The sequence below is a fragment of the Megalobrama amblycephala genome, linkage group LG14 (genome assembly GCF_018812025.1).
Source record: "Megalobrama amblycephala isolate DHTTF-2021 linkage group LG14, ASM1881202v1, whole genome shotgun sequence".
NCBI classification, from domain to species: domain Eukaryota; kingdom Metazoa; phylum Chordata; class Actinopteri; order Cypriniformes; family Xenocyprididae; genus Megalobrama; species Megalobrama amblycephala.
Window position 1 is genome coordinate 18,488,747 of NC_063057.1, and position 20,175 is coordinate 18,508,921.

The 20,175-nt window shown below is 38.5% G+C and overlaps 1 protein-coding gene across 4 annotated transcripts in view; it reads left to right on the forward strand.

Moving 5' to 3' along the window:
* syt1a (synaptotagmin Ia) overlaps positions 1 to 20,175 on the forward strand; it is a 212,027-nt gene that overhangs the window by 113,006 nt on the left and 78,846 nt on the right. For 2 of the 4 annotated variants that reach the window (XM_048154652.1, XM_048154653.1), the window contains exon 3: positions 2,552 to 2,634. The gene's annotated coding sequence lies outside the window, so the exon portion shown is untranslated. Of the gene's footprint in view, positions 1 to 2,551; positions 2,635 to 18,432; positions 18,624 to 20,175 lie in introns of those variants that run through there. The other 2 variants (XM_048154651.1, XM_048154650.1) reach the window with 2 other exon arrangements.

Below are 20,175 nucleotides of genomic sequence, written 5' to 3' on the forward strand. Positions count from 1 at the left end.
CGGCACTTAAACCTTGCAGACATTGTGCAAGTATACGGTAACAGCGGGTGCGCTTCCTTATTCATGAATTCCCCAATTTATGTTGATACAAGGAAATAATTCATTAGACCTTGGGATTTTTGTCCCGGTGCCAGCAAGGTGTTATTTATTTGACTGATAACACATTAGGCTTTTGTTTTCTTTTTCCATATGTGATTGTCTATCCGTGCATTGCCTTTCAGCACCTGCCAGTCTAAAGTAATAGCTTTTAATCTGTGCATCAAATCTTGGATAAAGAGCCTCTAAGGAGAGAGAGAGGATATGGATGAGAAACTCGGTTTGTTCCCCCACCCTCCATGGCTTTCTCTTTCTCATAGCGGTCGCTGTAGTGCGCACGCAATGTTATCAATAACTGGGCTTCACCAATGACAAAGACAAATCACTTTTTTATTTTAACATTAAAGAAAGATGAAAATGATCTAGTCCATGTGCGCTTGCCCATTTGATTACTTTAAATAGTCACCTCAACAATCTGCTCTGCTTGGCAGCCACATGCTGCCCGTTGAATAGTGCAGTTCGTCCTAGTATTCAAATAGCTTTAACCAAATGTGTGTGCTGTGCTTTGAAAAAAAAAAGCTTTTTTCCTTGGTCCTTTCTTTCCTTATAGCACAAAATGACAATTTTTTAAGAATCGCTACAGTCATTTTCAATAGGCAAGGCAATTTTATTTGTATAGCACATTTCATACACAATGGTAATTCAAAGTGCTTTGCATAAAGAAGAAGAATAAAAATAGAACATAAGGAGTAGAAATAACAGTAAAAACAGAGAATTTTGCTATCTGGATGGATGAGCTTAGGGAGTTTTTGTTGTTGTTGTCCATCAGAGTGGATCTAAACAGATCTATCCATCAGAGCAGATCTAAATGGATCTTCCTCACACGACAGGACTGCTACCTGTTAAGGCACTTCAAACTGATAAACAAAGTTTCAATCTCCCCTTTTGCCAAGACACCTCAAACTGCGCCACACAGCCCTAATCCCGACAACAGTAGTTCATGGTGGCCGTGGCTAAAAACACCAAAACAGCACCATAATAGTGGTCTATACACTATTTTCCAAGTCTTCTGAGGTCATATGATAGCTTTGTGTGAGAAACAAACCCCAATTCATTATTTATTCACTACTAAAGTAATTATTCACTGACAATCTTCCCCTCCAGTGAGCTGTTAACTAAAGATCTGCTGCTACTGAATCATTGAGTCAGTGAGTTGATTAGTGAATCGTGTCAGTCTGATTTAGTCAGATATGTGAACTATATCATCAGGTTCAATGAAAAGGCCGTCCATGAATCATCAAATGACAATGGTTTCTCATATATCATTAGAGAATGTGAATTGCTCACTACAGTGATATTTGAGAGCTACAGTGAAGAGGACAATTTTCAATCACTACGTCTGAATATGGCGAAAAACAGTATGCCAAAAGAGTAGTATGTCCAAAATCATAGTAGGCCTGTTCAAAAGACAGTAAGCGAAAAATGTCTGAATGATCTAATACTTTCGCTCAGATTCTACTTTATTAGCTGTGAGTTAAAGCCAACATGGCAGATGTTGTACATCTGGTTCTCATACTATTCACATTCATACTATATAGAAGATACTTTTTAATGGTAGTGAACTTCTTTACTAAATGCAGTACCTGCTCAGACAGTATGAGATTTCAGATGCAGTGAATGACTTAAATTTCAGTCTGTTTCTCACCCACAGCTATCATATGACTTCTGGAGACTTGCAGTATAACGCACAATTCATATAGACTACTTTCGTGCTGGGTTTATAGTGGTTTTTTCTAAGGTTTAGAAAGACAATAGAGTGAGTAAATAACTATCCCAGAGTCCTTCTTGAGGGTGAAGTGTTGTTACTCCATCCTTGTTCACCTGCTTTATGGGCAGGATTTTTAGCCCATGCCCCAGTGACAGGAAGCACCTATGGTGCGGAGATCTTAGACTGCTCTTTATACCGGTTCCACAGCACATTACACAATTCAAGCAGCCCGCAAATGAACACGCGGGACGTCAGCTGTGAAACCGACCTGTCGATACTGAACTCGTCTTCCCCACTGAGAGAGTGAGATTACCAAGCTGATTGGAAAATCAACAAGAGGAAATGACACTGGCTTTATGGGTTATTTCTTAATGCTTGCATTTGAGTCTATTGATTGTGGCATAAGAACATCTTCCCATTTCCTCCTTGCACATTATGTTAAACAGTTTGAGCGAGACTCATTTAAAGTTTCAAATATTTATTTATCCTGATTTGAGCTGAAGAAATAAAAGTTGAAGAAACTTTATTTCATTGGCTATTTGACCAAGAAACAATAAATATTAATGAAAAGTAGGCTTGATAAGTATAGTTTTTGAGATTGTAGTCTTTCCTAGGAATTATAATTGACCTAATTTAAAGTTTTTTTGTTTTTGTTTTTTAATAAACTCCAGAATTTTCTTCATATATAGATGAAACATTATTATACACTATATTAGTTTTTGTTGAACTCTGCTCTTTCTTTTTCAGATAAGAAGAACGCTGCTCCCTGTGACTTCAGTGAGAGAGAAAGTCTGAGGCCAGCTTCAGCAGCAAGCTACCTTGAGTTAAAGGTTAGTCTTTGTCCTGTGGCTTCAAAGACCAGACGTACACAAACACACAGATACGCATGCATCCGTTTGGTTTCATTAGAAATGCCAGGGGGCTGGAGAGGTTCCCTGTCCATTCACAGCCAAACACCTGCACGGCTTTCATCCCCTATCTGTCCACTCAGCCTTTATCACCTGCCACCCAGCCAACCACAGCACACACACACATACACGGCATCTAAACAAACCATACACACCAGACATGCCTCACGCACTGCTAATTCACACAGCCACATGGCACACCAGTCAAAATTCCACACAAAACTTCTGTGCGAAGCCCCGCACAGCAAGCGTTCACCCAACACATCCTGCTGAAAAAACCATCTTAGACCAGAATGAATTTTCACAGCGTCCTAACCAAGCATGACGCAGCAATGCGGCAAACAACAAAATTTCCAAAGCCAAAAATTCGGAATGTGTTGGGCTGAAACTTGAACAATGCAAAAGCTAATTTAATTGTTATATTTAAAAAAAAAAAAAAAAAAAAAACTACTTTAAGGTTTGCAAGGACCATAATAAAAAAGGATACCACCATGACTACCTTGGTAAATTGAGTTCTGCTGGTGTGTCCTAACCAGTCAGATCAGGTTTCAATGACTTCCATGATATGTCTCAAATGTCCACCTGGTTCAAATACCTTATTTCGAGTCACTGAGGAAATCAATACATGCTCCAAATAATATAAACAGTGTGCTCTACCTCTGTCAATCTGTCATTTTCATTCAATATGTCAAATGCAAAGGCTGCAACCCAATTTCCAAGCAGCCTATTTGCTCTCATGTGGGAGGTGCCGGAGTGAAAAGGTTTGTGTGACTTAGCTATCTGTTTCCCCTTCATGGGTTAAAGAGTTTTACTAATGCAGTATTGATTTCGCTCTCTGGATGGAGAAGACACAAACACACCTTATTGAAATATGGATAGTCAAGTCGTCGAAACTCAGGGAGAAGGGACGTCAGCATTAAGCTGGATTTTACCCTTCAGCAGCAGAAAAAGGTTAAAATTTTGAACTCTTTGTATTGATAAAGGATAAAGGAAGGGATTTCAGCAGTTTTTAAAGCCGTTTAAGGTCAACACTTATGTGGGTCTGTGTTCTTTTCAATGCATTTTAGTGCTGTTGTCCTTCAAAGTTTCGAACTGAGTAGGTAGAAAAGCCCACACACTCTGCAAGGACACTGTTGAGACTCTATACGTGAGGTCAGACTATGTAGACGTTTAAAGAAGAAGGATGATAGAACTGCAAGCACACACATACATTGATTTTTACGTATTTTAATTGTGCAAAGAATTAGTTAACACTGTTGTACCTGTGTAAACCAGCTAGGTAAAGGCTCTGGTTGTGATTAGTAGCACTATACTCCTGCAAGCTTAGCATCTTTTGTTAGCATCTGGCCTGGTAAAGGATGCTGAGTAGCCATTTGGGGAGGCATTGTGTTTTATTCAGTCCTTGTTAAAATGCCATTTTGTTTTGAGCACAAGAGGCTCTGCAACTTCAGGCTAGTGCGGAAGGACTCGGAGCCTGGTCTCAGAGCAGGATTGGCGCGAACAGTCCAATTTTTCATCCTTATTGGTCATGACATATCCAAAGTGGCAGAGCGTGGGCTTGAAGGAGAACGGTGGATGCTTCAGTTGGGCAGGGAACTCTCACGCCACCACATTTGTCCCTGCAGGGTCTTCTGCACAGCCCTTGATGACAACACAATTCTCTGCTAGCAATTACAGCCAATGAGGTTAAAAACAAGAGCTCACAGTTGTTCTTACATATCTCATACTTTCTTTTCGTATCCTCAACCTAAACTAGTGTTTGTAGCAATATAGCATTAAACTAAGATGGTCAAGTGCTGGTCCTAAGCTGGTCTTAAGCAACTAGCTCCAGCTTATAACCATCTCACGACCAGCATAAACCAGCTCAAACCAACTGTCATGCTTCAAAACATAACTAACCAGCATATGCTGTTTTTTTTCAAGTGTACTTTAGTATTTTAGTTAACACATTAAAATAAAGAAGCGTACTTCTTGGAAACACAACAAATCATAATAACATTCATTTGAAATGGACTTTAATTATTACAAATTGCAGTTCTAAAAAATGCACTTAACTGTAATAAGAAACAGTCATGAAAATATACTCGAAGCATACCAAAGTGGCTATTTATTTCATTAATATTATATTTTCTTAAAGTAGAGTTTTTTTAAAAAAAAAACATTTACTTAGATTTGTGCACACATTCAATACAAGTAAGTGCACTTCTTTTTCACAAGGGAGATTCCCATTAAAGTCCTTAATTTGGGCTGTTGTGACAAATAGGAATATAAGGTAGTAGAATTAAAAAGAAATTCATATAAATTATATTTTTGACTAAATCACATTGCCTGTGTAATTTTTAAATGTTGATAAAGAGACAATTCAGTAAATTTGTCTTGCTGTCATTCCAATTCAGATTCCAATTCAACTTTTTGTTGAGTGTGGCCAAATCAGTTCATACTTTTTTGTTGTCATTGCCTGTAAATAAATGAGCATAGCTAAGTTATACACTTCTAATGGTGGATTACTATTGCCAAGGACACCTCCAAGGTGATGGGCTACAGTGGTGCCATGGTTGTGTTAGAGCAGGGGTTTCCAATTTCCTCATGCCACCCCCTCTGGGTGGGTTCCATTTGACCATATGTGCACTGCGAAGTGTACATAAAAGAGTATTTCGCCATCTTAGGGGAGATTCCAATCCAAAGCAGGTGTGTTTGTATGCTGCTGTTGGTGGATGTAAAGTCTGTGAGACTATCCACTATCCACTAAGTCCACTATCATGATTATGGGTTAAATAAGATAAATTTTGAATTTGACAAATTAGATTAAGTGAAGTGTCTAATTAATATGTATATGGATACTATATTAATAAGTATTTATATGGATTTTATAGACATATATTAAATGAAAGTATGGTAATTTATAAATTTTTTTTTATAAAAGTATATTATGGCATCAAACTTTAAACTCCTCTAAACTCCTGTGCGACTTGAGTTTCGTCTGTGTTTGATAATATTGCAAGGGTGTTGCAAATGAATGCATTTTGAAGTGAAGTGAATTTCAACAGATATCCCGTGCTCAAGGAGTAGGGAGCAGTGAACACTGCGTAGGGATCCTGTCAATCGGGACGCACCGAAAGTTTTCAATTGAGTCAATTTTTGACACGGCCTTTAGATACTTGCTCAGCTAAGCATTATCTGTAACTTGTTAAAATTAATTTAAGATGTGGGATTATTGTGCTGAATATGTAGTAACTGGAAGACTTTAAAGCTGCAGTCCACGATTTTTGGCCCTTTAGTGGTTAATAAACAGAACTGCACGCGTCTTGTGGAAGAACATTGTAGCCGGAGCTACTTTTCTCCGTGTTTGTCCCGGCGAGTCACGCAGTTACTGTGATACTCTGCGGCGGGTCCTACCAGTCCGGTCCGAATATAAACACTTATTATAAGTGTACCATAATGATTCAGGGTATAAGACAAAAACACGGTTTGGAAAATGGATTCATGTTGTACATTCTCATTATATAATTTTTGTAAATTTTGAACACAAAAAAGGTTACGGACAGCAGCTTTAACAATGTGATTTTCATGTAAAACTGGACAACCTGTTCACACCAAGTCAAGCAATCAGTCTCAAAATTTGGATGCATCTTTTCAGAGCAAAACGTATATTGCATGCCATCAATGCGACAGGTTTCAGATCTCTTTTTCATTGAACTACAAGAAAAAATCTGACCAACCAGTAGGATTTGACCTTTTGGTCACATGCCAAGAGCCGCTGCATTTGGCATGAACAGACTATTATAGGAAAAGTTGTGCAGTACTTTGTGTTTCCTAAAGGAACCGGGGTACATTTGCTGTTTTAAAAGAACCTCTTCTGTTACAGTGTGAATTAGGATTTTCATTCAGCTCATCTGCCATTTTTTTTTATACATTAATTTGAACAGACAAATCGCATGTGAAATTCAGACCGACTTTTTGTACCTAACCATTGTATTGATCTGCTATGTATATTAAGAAAGTAAATGGGGTCCATTTTGATTTCATCTGGACTTCAGCAAAAAGCAAGTGTTATTGATCCTTTCAACAATGACTCACTTACATGTTTAAGCACGTTTTCCCATTATGAAGGTTTCCGCTCACGACTGCTGTGTTTTACAAGGAATCTATTGATGTCCCATTGCTGTGGGACAGGGCAATTCGTTTAGGCATCATGATGTATTACCAATGCCCGGCTGTGTTGTTGGGTCATTAGTTTACTTAATACTGGATCCCGGGGAGTGCTAAAATACTGTGTTCTCTCACACATGCATCACCTGCTGCGCTCGCATGTGTGCTACCGGCCACTATTTTGCCATTTCTTTTGCAAAGGCCTCTGAGAAAGAGGAAAACCAATATATGCTATGATGACTTAAGCCTATTTGAGTGGACTTTAACCTGGCAGCTCTCATCATTTCAGACTGACAGGCAATTAAGGACGTGACATGAATTTTAATAATTCTGTCTGGCAAAGAGAACAGATTCCAACACCTAGTTCACTGCTTTGGAAACACCACTTAATAGTGGAAGTTATTATGAAAGTGGATGAATATTGCTAATGTTAAAACCACAAACTTTGAAGATGTATGAAAATCACCTGTGGCCAGCTAAATTTTGACTTAAGCAACCAGTTCATTGTAAAATTCACTCAAAAATGAAAGTTCAGTTTACATTTACTAAACCCATTCCAAAACTCTTGGAAATGTATTTGCATATGTTCATATTTCAGAATTTGTCCCTTTTTATACAAAGAAAAAAAAATTAAATCATATATGGCAGGCAATCACATAAATTACATTCTTCATTTGTAGGTAAACTGTCTACTTGCCTCTGTCACTCTCAGCCTCTCTCTTTCTTTCCTCTACACTCTCTCTTCCTGTTTCATTGTAGCCTAAGACTTTCAGTATGAGTAGGTTTGTTTGCTTTGATGCAACTAAATGCGTATTTCAGAGCCATTGTTCCTAGAGGCCTTCAGTCCACAAACACTTAAATGGACGTCACTCTTGAGGAATGTTTTCAAGTCAATCGACTTCAAGGCTAGCGTTGAAGAAACCAGAAGTCGTGATTACAGCATAAGGGGGCTGATTCTAATGTGCTGCTTCATTACGTGGCTGGGATTTAACCGGATGGTGCAGCAGTTGTATGCATGATAATTTAATTATCAGTCTCTTGACAAACACATTTAATGTGTGCTGTCCAAAGCTGACCTGATCCTCAGCCCAATTCACAGCACCGAGCCTACCATAGAGACCCACACAAAAACATAGCCTCACCTGTCAAGACTGAGTATTTTTTATGCCGGTTTTGTTTGATAATTGGATCAATGACGTGACTCTGTTTTTAATTTCCAGATCTTTTAATGCATACAAATGCAATTCATAGCTATGATAAGGGTTATATTCAAAATTTCTGAATTTACATGCATTTTGACATTTTTTTAGGGGGCACATGCCATTCGGTTCAACAAACAAAAACAAAACGGAAAAAAAAAACTTTAAACCCTCATAACTGTTTGTTACAAAGTCTCTTAATTGGATTTATGACAATGCTAGGTTAGTTCAGGTTGTCAGATGCCATGTGGCATCTCCATCTTCATTAAATTTAAGCTTCTTTTTTTTTTTTAAATGCTGTAAAAGTTTTTCAAAACCATATGAAAACTATTTTTTATGCTTATTTGTCACTGACCTATATAGAGTTTTAAATGTGTAGTGTGTATAAGAGTGAGGCACTATGTATGAGTGTACTGTATATAAACAAGCGCCTTTGTTTGCAATACAATTGTGGAGTTCCTCTCAGTCTGAGGTCATCGGGTCAAACTGGGGCTATGAAAAAGTCTTAATTACTCACCCTGAGTGGAATGGTCAATGAGGCGGCTCTTGTAGACGTTAAATCACAGCAGCTCACTCCAACTCTCTGAAGCCTCCATTAAATTGATCCCGGTGGGACCGACTTCCTCAGTCTTCCTCGCTAACATGGAGAGTGCATGTTTACCAGATGCTGGAGGACAAAGGAATCCTACTACATCTAGATCTTTGAAGAATTATGCTTTCATCTACAAGTATTAGCTTTGTGTTGGAATAAATCCTGAATAGCAACACTTAATTTTCATAAACTAAAATTTACTAAAATTCAAACTGGTTTACACTGGCCTTCTCGACAGGCATGAAACCAGGATGGGCAACGGGCAAAATAGCAGCATCTGGATTTACACATCTCCACCCTACCCAGTCTGACTAGATCTGCATTAATTAAGTGAAGGAGCCAAGGATTGGAAGTGCAGAGTATGATTACAATGGACGTCCTGGACGTCCCCTCTCTCACACTTCATTACCATCCAAACATCTGCAGCGTGTCCTCCTCTCCTGTCAGAAACAATGGCTTCCACAGGTGTCAGGAGGAGAAAAGAGGGGGTGCACGCACATGTTTGTGTGCTTGCATCTAGTTTGGTAGCGTTCGCCACCGACAACTCTGAAATGAACACCTGCGTTCACCAAAGAAAACATGGTGGGTGCTCAGGCATCCAGAGAAAGACAGAAAGAGACAGTGATGAAATGATGAAAATAAAGCTGTTTCGCTTGAGTCTGGCAGGTTGATGCTCCTGGCAAACGGGAAGCATAATTAAACTATCAGATGTAATTAAGAGAGGTTTCTCTGCTTAAAATGCATTTAAAATCTCCTGCATATATCTGCTCCAGATATGCACGCAAACACACTCTATCAATTCAGTTCATTTTAAACTGATTATAATTGTGTTAGATTTGCCAGCTTTGAAATGATGTCTACAAAATTGTGCAAAGCCACCTTGGAACATGTTTATAAGGGTGTGTTCACACTTGGCAGGTTTGGAGGGTGTGTGAGAGAGGGGACGTCTAGTTCCAAACAATCTCTGGTGCTGTTTGACTGAAATATGAATGCAACATGGACTAAAGACATCTACACGAACCATCATAGGAGTTACGTTGCCCATTACAGTTCAGAACCATTGTCAGAATTCGAGTGCACCTCCTTCGGGTAGTCTCGGGTTCGGCATCCCGATGCGCACCCGGGTTCACATGACAGCTTTCACATTAGCGAATTTTCATGCAAACCGTGCCCCGTTTCGGACTAAACTGCCAGTGTGAAAGCCCCCTAAGTGAACCAGGGCTAAATATATAATTTTCTTTTTTGGTCCAGACCAAAAGAACCAAGCGAACCAAACTACAAGTGCAAACACACCCTAAGTGAACCAGGGCTAAATGTATCATTTTTGGTTTTGGTCCAGACCAAAGGAACAAAGAGAACCAAACTACAAGTGTTAACATACCCTAAATCAGTGGTTCTCAACCTTTTTTACTCCATGGCAACCCTCCTCTCCGAATGTCAATACAGCAATGAAATACTACAATTGTCATCCATCAGAATATTAGCGACACTGGTTTTATTTATCCAGCTGAGAGAAGTAGTTTGCGTAGCCTATCCTATGTTCATGTTGGGTGTTTTGAGCCGCCGTTCAGTTTGTATTTCACACAACGGGATGAGAATCGGCTTGGGCTGCTTCCGAAACAATCACAGAATACGTACGAGAGAGGTTGTGCTTTAATTTTTTAATGAAATTAATGAAATATATGAATATATTTAAATTCATTTTAAGATATCCCGCGCCTCCCCTGGAGGATCACTGAGGCCCCTAGTGGGCCGTTGCCCCCCAGTTGAGAACCACTTCCCTAATGTATTTTATGTGGCACGCAAATGTTTTAGAAAACTAATGAAGGGGTGATTGTGTGAATATCAATTTTATTCACGTAATTAAACTTGCACTTGCGACAAAATGCAAAAGTGCATCTCTCAAAGGCCTCTATTCAGTAGCAGTGGCCTAATGGGTGTATTGTGCAACTCAGAGAGTGTATACTGTATGCAAGTTGAAACAGGCAAGCACTCACGTTAATGATGCTCATTGGGTGCATCCAGTTCTCACAGCTTAAAGTACCCTTGACCTTTTGTTGGGCTGAGAGTCCTCTCGCTCAGGAGACATGCTTTGATCAAGGCCTTTTCTGCATTTCCACTCCGTTTCTCTATGCATTCTACATTCATCTTGGTCTTTTTCTAGTTGGAGACATACTTTCAGGGTTGCTTTCTATTTTTTTACTTTATTTTGTGGGTTGTATATTCAAGGAGGAGTAAGGTTCTGTCTGAGGCTGGAGGATATTGTAGTGTTCAGGGGTATGAGTTGAGGAGATGAGTGGCATTTCAGTGTTAATGGTACCCTGGAAGGGAGCACTGGCCGTTATAAATTATAACTTATATGTCATTTGCTCTAGCCAAATGCTTACAATGACAATGTTAAGACCAAACAGAAGCTTCTTTTTTGTGGCATTGTCTGTGAACTTAAAGTGCCCCTATTATGGCATTTGAAAGGTTCCTAAGCTTCATAGGCCTGTCGTTAATGTTTTTCAAACAACAAAAGAGAAAGAAAATGATTCACTGCTTTTCACCGAATATCTTTCATAGCTTTATTAAGAATCTGTGTATATGTAATTCATACAGTGCAGTTCATACTATGCATTTAAATGTATTTTGTTTACTAATCTTTTCTCGCCTAATTAATTATTCATGATCTAAGCTGATGTCAGGATTTTTTTCTAGTCTGTTTAGTTTTGTGTTTTGTTTTCATTCTGTTTCAGTTCTGTTTGTTATTTAGTTCCCTTAGTTACTGATTACGTTCACCTGTTGTTCATTTAGTTACCTCATTACTCTATTGTTGTGTTCGAAATCACCCCCTAAACCCTCATTCACTATTTCCTACATTACCCCATTAATATAATCCACTTGAAGGAGTTAATGAAAACAAGTGAGTGAATTCAGACACTTGAGTGCACTGGAAGGGCTGCCACTTTTACATAGTTTGTGCTTGCTGTTTAGTAATCAATTGAATGTAGAAAACTGGCGGTTCCAGTAGTAAGATGAAAATATTTATCTTGAACTCTGTCTTGGAAACCATGTATAAACATTTAGGGAAGATTAATTTATACCTACACTGTAGCCACATTGGACCAGCACGGTTTGGAAAAAAGATGGATGAATGATTCAGCTGCAAGCGCTATCTTCTGCACTCAATATTGTCTACTATGGTTTCGGACACCAATACAAATGACTGTCCTCTTGTGCCCTAATTAAGGGTATGGGGCAATTTTGGACACAGCCCTTGTGTATTTAAGCCCTTCGTTTCCTCAGTTCATGGTTCCGTGTCATTTCAGTTTGTGTATATTTTCTGTGTCTCTTAAGATTTGTGAATAAAGACTGTTGTTTTGAATATCCCTATTTGAATAAGATTTATAATGTACCCTGCCCACTTTTCAGATTGGTTTTGCACCCTTGGATGGATACAAGTCTTATAAAAAAACAGGCAGTCTGGGAAGAACTTTTACCAATAGAAACTTATGCCAAAAATGAGATTTGTCGGAATGGAACATTGACTAAAGCCTTTTGTTCATGTTTGCAACAAGCGTGCAGACTCAATAATGTTTTGTTTGAAATGGGCAGTATTTGTTTTCCCTAGCACATTCTCGGTTTCTTTTCTTTCTAACTTTCTTTTTCTCAATTTTCTAATATGAGGAGTCAGTGGGTTGGCACTCATTTGTGGTTAGCAGGTGTAAGTGAGCTCTTTGTTCCTGGTTTACCTCATTAATGTGGCAGCTGAGAGCTCCATTCTTAATTTATTTTTTTCTGTGCTAAAGCAGACCATCCTCTGCCACCAGCACATCTGAGATTATTGTATTAAGTACTCTTCTCTAGACCATTTTTTTTTCTAATCTGTCCGCCTTGCTAAGTCCTGGCAACTGACTTTGGAAATGAGCTGATGCCCTAGTAGGTCTCTATGTTCCTGTGCACAATTGCATTTACGTCAAATTTTTAAACAAGCAACTTTTAACAAAAGTATAGTGATGGTATCAGATATTTATACTGAATATATATTACAATATACTGTATTTATCACCGATATTGATTACGATATATAGATGTAATGTGGATATATACATAATAAAATTCCATGACACCAAATTAGATCATTTTTAATTGTAATGGTGACACTTCACAATAAGGTTTCATTAGTTAACACTAGTTAACTACATTAGATAACATGGACTAAGAATGAACAATACTTCTACAGAATTCATTAATCTTAGTTAATGTTAATTTCGACATATACTAATACATTATTAAAATCAGTAGTTGTATTTGTTAACATTAGTTAATGCACTGAACTAGCATTTTTATTAACATAGTGTTAATTAATTAACTAATGTTAGTTAATACATTAACTAATATTAAGAAATGAGCCTTATTGTGAAGTGTTGCTGTCATTTAAAAAATGTAATTTAAAAACTTTTACACAATATTTACCCAAAAACCACAAAAAATTAACTGAAAACTGAAATGGAATCTATTGGTCTATCACTAGTCCAAGCTACTTCACAGAATCAACAATAATAATAAAAATAAGCATCATATTATTGTGGAACCATGTCAATCATTGATTGTTTGATTGATTGATTGATTGATTGATTGATTGATTGATTGATTGATTGATTGATTGATTGATTGATTGATCCATCCATCCATCCATCCATCCATCCATCCATCCAGTTTTTGCTTTACAAAATAAATAGATACAAAAAGATCTGGCCCAGTTTAAAAACTCAATATACAATATACCCATGTCTGGTATTTATTGTATATACAAGCATTGCTATGGTAACAGATGCACCCATGGGAATTGAGCTATTATGCCTTAAACGAGAAGAGACGCTCAGTCAGTTAGCCAGCCAAGAACCATCTGACCTGAGATCACAGATTGGAATGCTTTTTGTGAGGTGGGTGTCTTCTCATTGTTTAAATCTTGTTCAAAGGTTATTCATTCTGTTAATTTTGAGCCATCGTCCCCAAGAGGGCAGTATTATGCTCTATGTAAACTGCATACTGATCAGCCATCACAGATTATGCAACAGGATCCATCCTGATTCTTACCAGCAACTGATATGTGTGATTTCATAGTGTTCCTCTGTTGTTTTACTCCTTGAGCAATCCATCATTTTCAGTGCCAGATCTCTGTGGTTGTTGTAAAAGGGGTGTGTGTGTGTGTGTGTGTGTGTGTGTGTGTGTGTGTGTGTGTGTGCTTGCCATGCACATTTAAGCTTCAAAGGTAGTGCACATGCATATAGTATTCTGTGAGCTGGAGAGATATGGCAGATAAACCCAATGTGGCATAAGATAATTATGGCTTTGGCGAAAACAAAGGTGAAAATGTGGAAAAATCCTACACTCCCCCCACCTTGAATCAATAAGCTTACATTTATGTGGCAAGCATACGCACAGGTCGCTGTCATTCTCACCTCTCTTCTAGCACCAGTTGGCTGACTCTCAATTTTCTCTGTCAAGGAGCTGAATATAAACCATCTACCTGCAGTGCACTGTGAGATCCAATACACATCTGTTTAAATAAAAAAAGACAGCGAGAGACACGTCCCCCTCTAAAGGTTTGCTGTTTGGAGCAGACGGCTTAACAAGGGTAATCATTAAGCTTTGAGTCTGTTTGCGCTGGGTTTGATTTCCTGCATGGCTAGCTGTGTAAGTACACACACTTCCTGTTCCATCAATATCATCCCACACACTATATCATACACATTTAGAGAGATGTTTGGAGAAGGCTATCTCAAAAGGATGCTGCATTTGCATCTTATTGTATGATGTTGAAAGATGGTTTCACATCCACTGATTCCAGATGCCTTATCCATTCAAACAAAAACATTTAATCTAATCAGTCTTGGATTATCATGGTTTCCTTAAAGAGGACCAGATTTAACTAACTATATATATATGTTTATGAATAGCTTTACCCAAACACTGCCATTGGTGGGAAAAATAGTTTCTTTATGTTGATATGCCTCAAACATATCCATTCTGCTTTGTTACAGCCACTTTTCACAATCCAATCAATTCCTAATGGATGGAATCTTGTTCTGACCCACATGTATTCCTTTTGGATATCCTATTTCCTTCATATATGTTACATTACAGAAACAACCTTACTAACTATTAATAAGAAGTAAATTAGGAGTTTATTGAGGTAAAAGTTGTAGTTACTAGTGAATATGTGTTCTTCATACTGAAGTGTTATCGACAATTCTCGTTTAGTTCAACATAGAAAAAAAGGGTTGTGGAACAGGTTATAGGATAATATTAAGGGTGGTGAGAGTGTACATGAAAAGCAAAACCTGACCAGTATCTGTGTGTGTTCAGAAGCTGAGTGGATGTCATTAATGGCCAACAGCGTATTCTATTGCTGAGAGGCTTTTGCTAATGTAAACTGTCAGATAGAACATACTGCTGCCTGAAGCGCACACGTACAAAGGAAAAATGAACCGTCACAGCATGAGAGCAGTATTAGTCGGAGTGTGAAAAAGAGAAGGGAGGAGAATGAGGTCAAGAGGGAGAGAGAAACAAAGAGAGAGAGAGGCAGAGATTGATATGGCACAAAGGGAGAGATCCCGGTATTTCATGCATCGGACCTGAGTGCTCTGAAGCGTGTAAGCAGAAGTGCATTCAACCTGCAGCAAGTCCACTCTTCCTTTTCCCAGTTTGCGTACTGAGCCAGTGATGAGTGTTCCACACTGAAGGGCATGACCTTGACAACACTTCAAGCCAGTCTCTTCCAACCTCTCCATTTGGTAATTGCAAAAAGCAAAATACCCAAAACGGCACCTAAAATCAACGCACCAAATGCACAAATCAACAGATTGAGAAAATGCCTATGTTTAAAAACTCATTATTATCATGAATGTTGTTTTAAATTGGTTTATCAGCAAGCTGAGCTCAAGCTGTGTTTATTACAGTGGCTTTTTGAGCCCCTTTAGGCCACCGCTCCGCCCCCACTCCCCTCCCAGAGCAAGCATCTGGACCAGGGGAGGGGCCAGGCAGCTGCTCCGGGCTCACTGTTCATTTGCATACAGTTTCTTTGGGAATGCCCTTGAATGACTCCTGAAGGGGACGTGGGCTGCATCTACACTACACAGAGAGAGAGAGAGAGAGAGAGAGAGAGAGGGAAAAAGAGTAAGAAGGAATTGCAGCCCTAGGAGGTGTTTCACACAGGATGTACTCTTCTGTTCAGAACAGCTAGACACGTGCATGGATTGCATTTATTGGCATATTATATACATAAATATGATTATCCTGCTGCCTGGTGCAGATTCAGTTGTTTTTAAATGTACATATTTTTTTTATCATTGATTTTAATGTACATTGATTTTATCTGCTGCACTGCATGTTGAACAGCAAGTTTTATATCTACCTGTTTTTCTTTTTTTTTAAATGTGACGCTCAAAAAAGCAGTGAGATGTGCCTGAAAAGATTAGTTCAATTTAAAATAAAAATTACCCCAAGATGTACTCACCCTCAAGCCATCCTAGGTGTTTATGACTTTCTTCTTTCTGATGAACACAATCGGAGTAATATTAATAAATATCCTGATGCTTCCCAACTTTATAATGGCAGTGAATGGGGGCTACGAGTTTAAAACTCAAGAAAGTGCATCCATCCATCATAAACATACTCCATACAGCTCCGGGGGGTTAAAAGGATAGTTCACCCAAAAATTATCCAATGATTTACTCACCTTCAAGCCATCCTAGGTGTATATGACTATCTTCTTTCAGATGAACACAATCAGAAATATATTTAAAAAATATCCTTAGTCCTCCAAAGTTTATAATGGTTGTGAATGGGGGGTCACATTTTGAAGTAAAAAATAATGCATCCATCCATTAAAAAAAAGTAATCCATTGTAATCCAAAAGACTCCAGTGGGTTAATAAATGCTCTTAAGTGAAGTGATGCATTTTTGTAAGAAAAATATCCATATTTAAAACTATATAAATTCAATTCTTTATAAATTCCGACAGAATTACCTTTGTGCCAATAAAAATGAACGTAACTTTTCAAAAAACTAATAAAAATATAAATTAAAACTGAATAAAATGTCTTTGAAACTTAAAAAAAATAAATTGCATGCAAAATGTTTGACTTTGTTTTTAATACTCTGCATGTTTTGCTAACTGTTTCTCCTCTTTCTTTAACTGATCTGTACTTACAAATGTGTTTCCAGAGTTTTCATTTATGCTTCTGAAGTTTTCGTTTACGATCCCAGAGTTTTCGTTCGTCTTTCTGGCACAACTCTCTCGCGGGGGCGGGGCTAGCAGCGGTGCTTTCTCATTTGGCTAGAAATAATTATATGGTCAATATACCATTGCTAAAACAACATCTAATGGTGTCCTAAGACTTTTGCACAGTACTTTATATGTATTATTATTAAAGACTTCTTTTTTCCCCTTTTATTAATTATTTCCAAGACTGTAACTGTATGTACAGTACATAACCAGGTCCTGTAATGATTGGGTTAAATCAAGACAACACTGCTGTATAATGTGGGCTCTAAATGAGCTCTAAAATACCTCCCCACCTGAAAAAGCAAAAGCAAGTACTTATATTGATTTTGTAAACTTAAAAAATACTGACTTCCCACGAGTATCCAGATAATGACGATGATTGATGATAATGATAATTATATCATTCGTCTGTGCTAGTTCTAAGTAATCATCTCACCATAGTGTAGCAGCAGATAAATACAGATAAACACAACACTAACGTAAACACAACACTGACGTCTTCACTTCCAGGTCAAGAAGCTGTCAATCAAAAACTCAGTAGCCAATGAGAACACACCACTGCTGGCCCCGCCCCCGTGAGAGATTTCTGCCAGAAAGACGAACGAAAACTCTGGGATCGTAAACGAAAACTTAATGAACAGAAGCATAAATTAACACTCTGGAAACACATTTGTAAGTACAGATCAGTGAAAGAAAGAGGAGAAATAGTTAGCAAAACATGCAGTGTATTAAAAACAAAGTCAAACATTTTGCCTGTGATTTATTTTTATTTTAAGTTTCAAAGACATTTTATTTAGTTTCAACTTATATTTTAATTAGTTACGTTCATTTTTATTGGAACAAAGGTAATTCCATATGGATGCATTATTTTTGATTTCAAAGCTTCCAAAAAAATAAAAAATCTAAAAATCTAAATTTACTTTGAAAAAAGCTGATAGCAAAATGGACATGTTAAACAAGATAAATGGTGTATGCTTTATTTCAGTGAGCAATTAATCCTGAAAAAAAAAAAATCTATTCTATATATATATATATATATAATTTTTGAAAACTTCAATTTTTCATCATTTCGTCAATGACCCTATCAAAACGGACTTGTGATGCATTTTTTGGGTCACATCCCACTGGTTGAGATATGTAGTGTATACCTTACAGTATTCAGTTAATAACAAGCTGGTATTCCTTTCCAAATATAACCTTAGTCACGTCAAAGATATGCTCATCCCCGCTTGTGGAAGACAAAAGCAGAGGAAGAGCATGTTTGTTGAGTAAAGAAACATAATGTATGTACAAGAGAGTGCTTGTGTCACAGCGAATGAGTGAGTGCCTGGGGAGAGAGAGAGAGAGAGAGAGAGAAAGAGAGAGAGTGCGCATGTGTGATGAAAGAGAATGACAGTGTGTGTGAAAGAAAGAGATAGGAAAAGGGAGGGTGTTGTGGGTAGGTGGGCGGGAAGACGAGTAGGAAGGCTGCGAGAGAGAGAGAGAGAGAGAGAGAGAGAGATTCAGTGCTGCGTGTCAGAGCCGTGTGTAAGAGAGGGAGAGAGAGAGAGAGAGAGAGAGCGCGTGTGCACAGGGCATCCGTATTTCTGCAGGACAAACGGAGGTGTTTTCACTCAATTCTATTTCAGCCTCTACCTCCTGCTCTTCCTGCTATCCAGCTCTGAACAAAAACCCAGGAGTGACTACAGACCGCCAGGTAGGGACACTTGACTGTACTGAGAGCAGTGTTTCCCTCTGTGTGTGTGTGTTAGTTACCTACAGTATAACCTCTGTAGCCAAGTGTACTGAACTGTTTCAAGAGATTCTAATTCAAAAGACATGCTGCTTTGGATTTTAAAGTCTTGGAATGGATTAGATAACAAGATGTGACTTCGCTTATATGGTGAGAATACTACATTACGTGCCTGTGTGCATGCATATGTGTTGTGGTTATATGCTCAGCCATGTGAAAGCCTTTGTATTTCATTACTGAAAGTGAAAACAGTCCATAATAACACTCACTAGAGCGTAAGACTCACTGCTTCCTACCTCCAGTGCCTCGTGACGGCTAATTCCAGGAGGAATAACTTCAGTAGCTTCCTGACGTCTACTCCCGCTCTTACTAATTCTGACACTGGCAATGAGGAGGTCATCTGCAAACACCCCACCCCCCCACCTAGACGTTTTCTTTGAAAACTGTCAGTTTGATGGCAGCAAGAGGGTCTTTCTAGACACAACTGTTATTTAAAAAGCACATTTGAGAGAATGGATTGCTTTCTTTCTTTAAAAGAGTAGACATGGGCAGGCAACGAAACAGGGATTGTCTGTCATTACAGTGGTGAAATTGTGTTTGTGAATTGTGAAAATGTGTGAAATTATGGGCTTTGTGATTGTATCCTACACACCCCTTCCCCCACATGCCCACACATAGCTCTCATCTCATATCCCATTTTTCCCAGTAGAGTTTGCAGCCCCCGAGGTATGGAGTGATCAAACCTCAAGGTGCTATCACCTTCCATACAATCATTTGTCCCCGCCTTTATGCTCTCAGTGATGTCAAACCACACCTAATTGACAGATCTCTTCCGGTTTCACCATTGTCAGCCCCTCTGTTCAATTTAAAGCCCGTTCCTCCATTAGCTCTTGATCTAAGAAAGGAACAAAGAGGCTGCTGGATTGCGGTTAACACGCACAGTTGTTCCCTCATTTCGAAACATGAAAGAGAGGAAGAATGGCTTATTGCGGAGCTTCAAACAACTTCTCTCCATTTGGTTCCATTCTCCTGCCTGGCATAATCCTCAAAAGCCATTGCATGCCATCCACCTCTTTTTTTAAAATGGATCTTTTCTTAATCAAAGCAAACTGCACTCTGGTTCCTTTTCTTTTTCCCCAGAAGGCTGTTTTACATCAGTGTATTTAACATTCCTTGCTTTTGAATGTTAATTTGTACTTTTAAGGTGGCACAGAAGATGGTACTGTATGCTTGACCACCTCGACCTGAGTTTAAACTGCCACCCCTCTTGTTTGGTTCAGTACCATGGAGACTGGTTTGAATTGAGTCTATTGTCAATGAGTGCAGAAATAACCAGTCTGTGTGTGTGTGTGTGTGTGTGTGTGTGTGTGTGTGTGTGTGTGTGTGTGTGTGTGTGTGTGTGTGTGTGTGTGTGTGTGTGTGTGTGTGTGTGTGTCTGTGTGTGTGTGTCTGTGTGTGTGTGTGTTTGATCCAGCTGTGGCGCCAGATCTCACACAGCATCAATAGTTAATGAGTG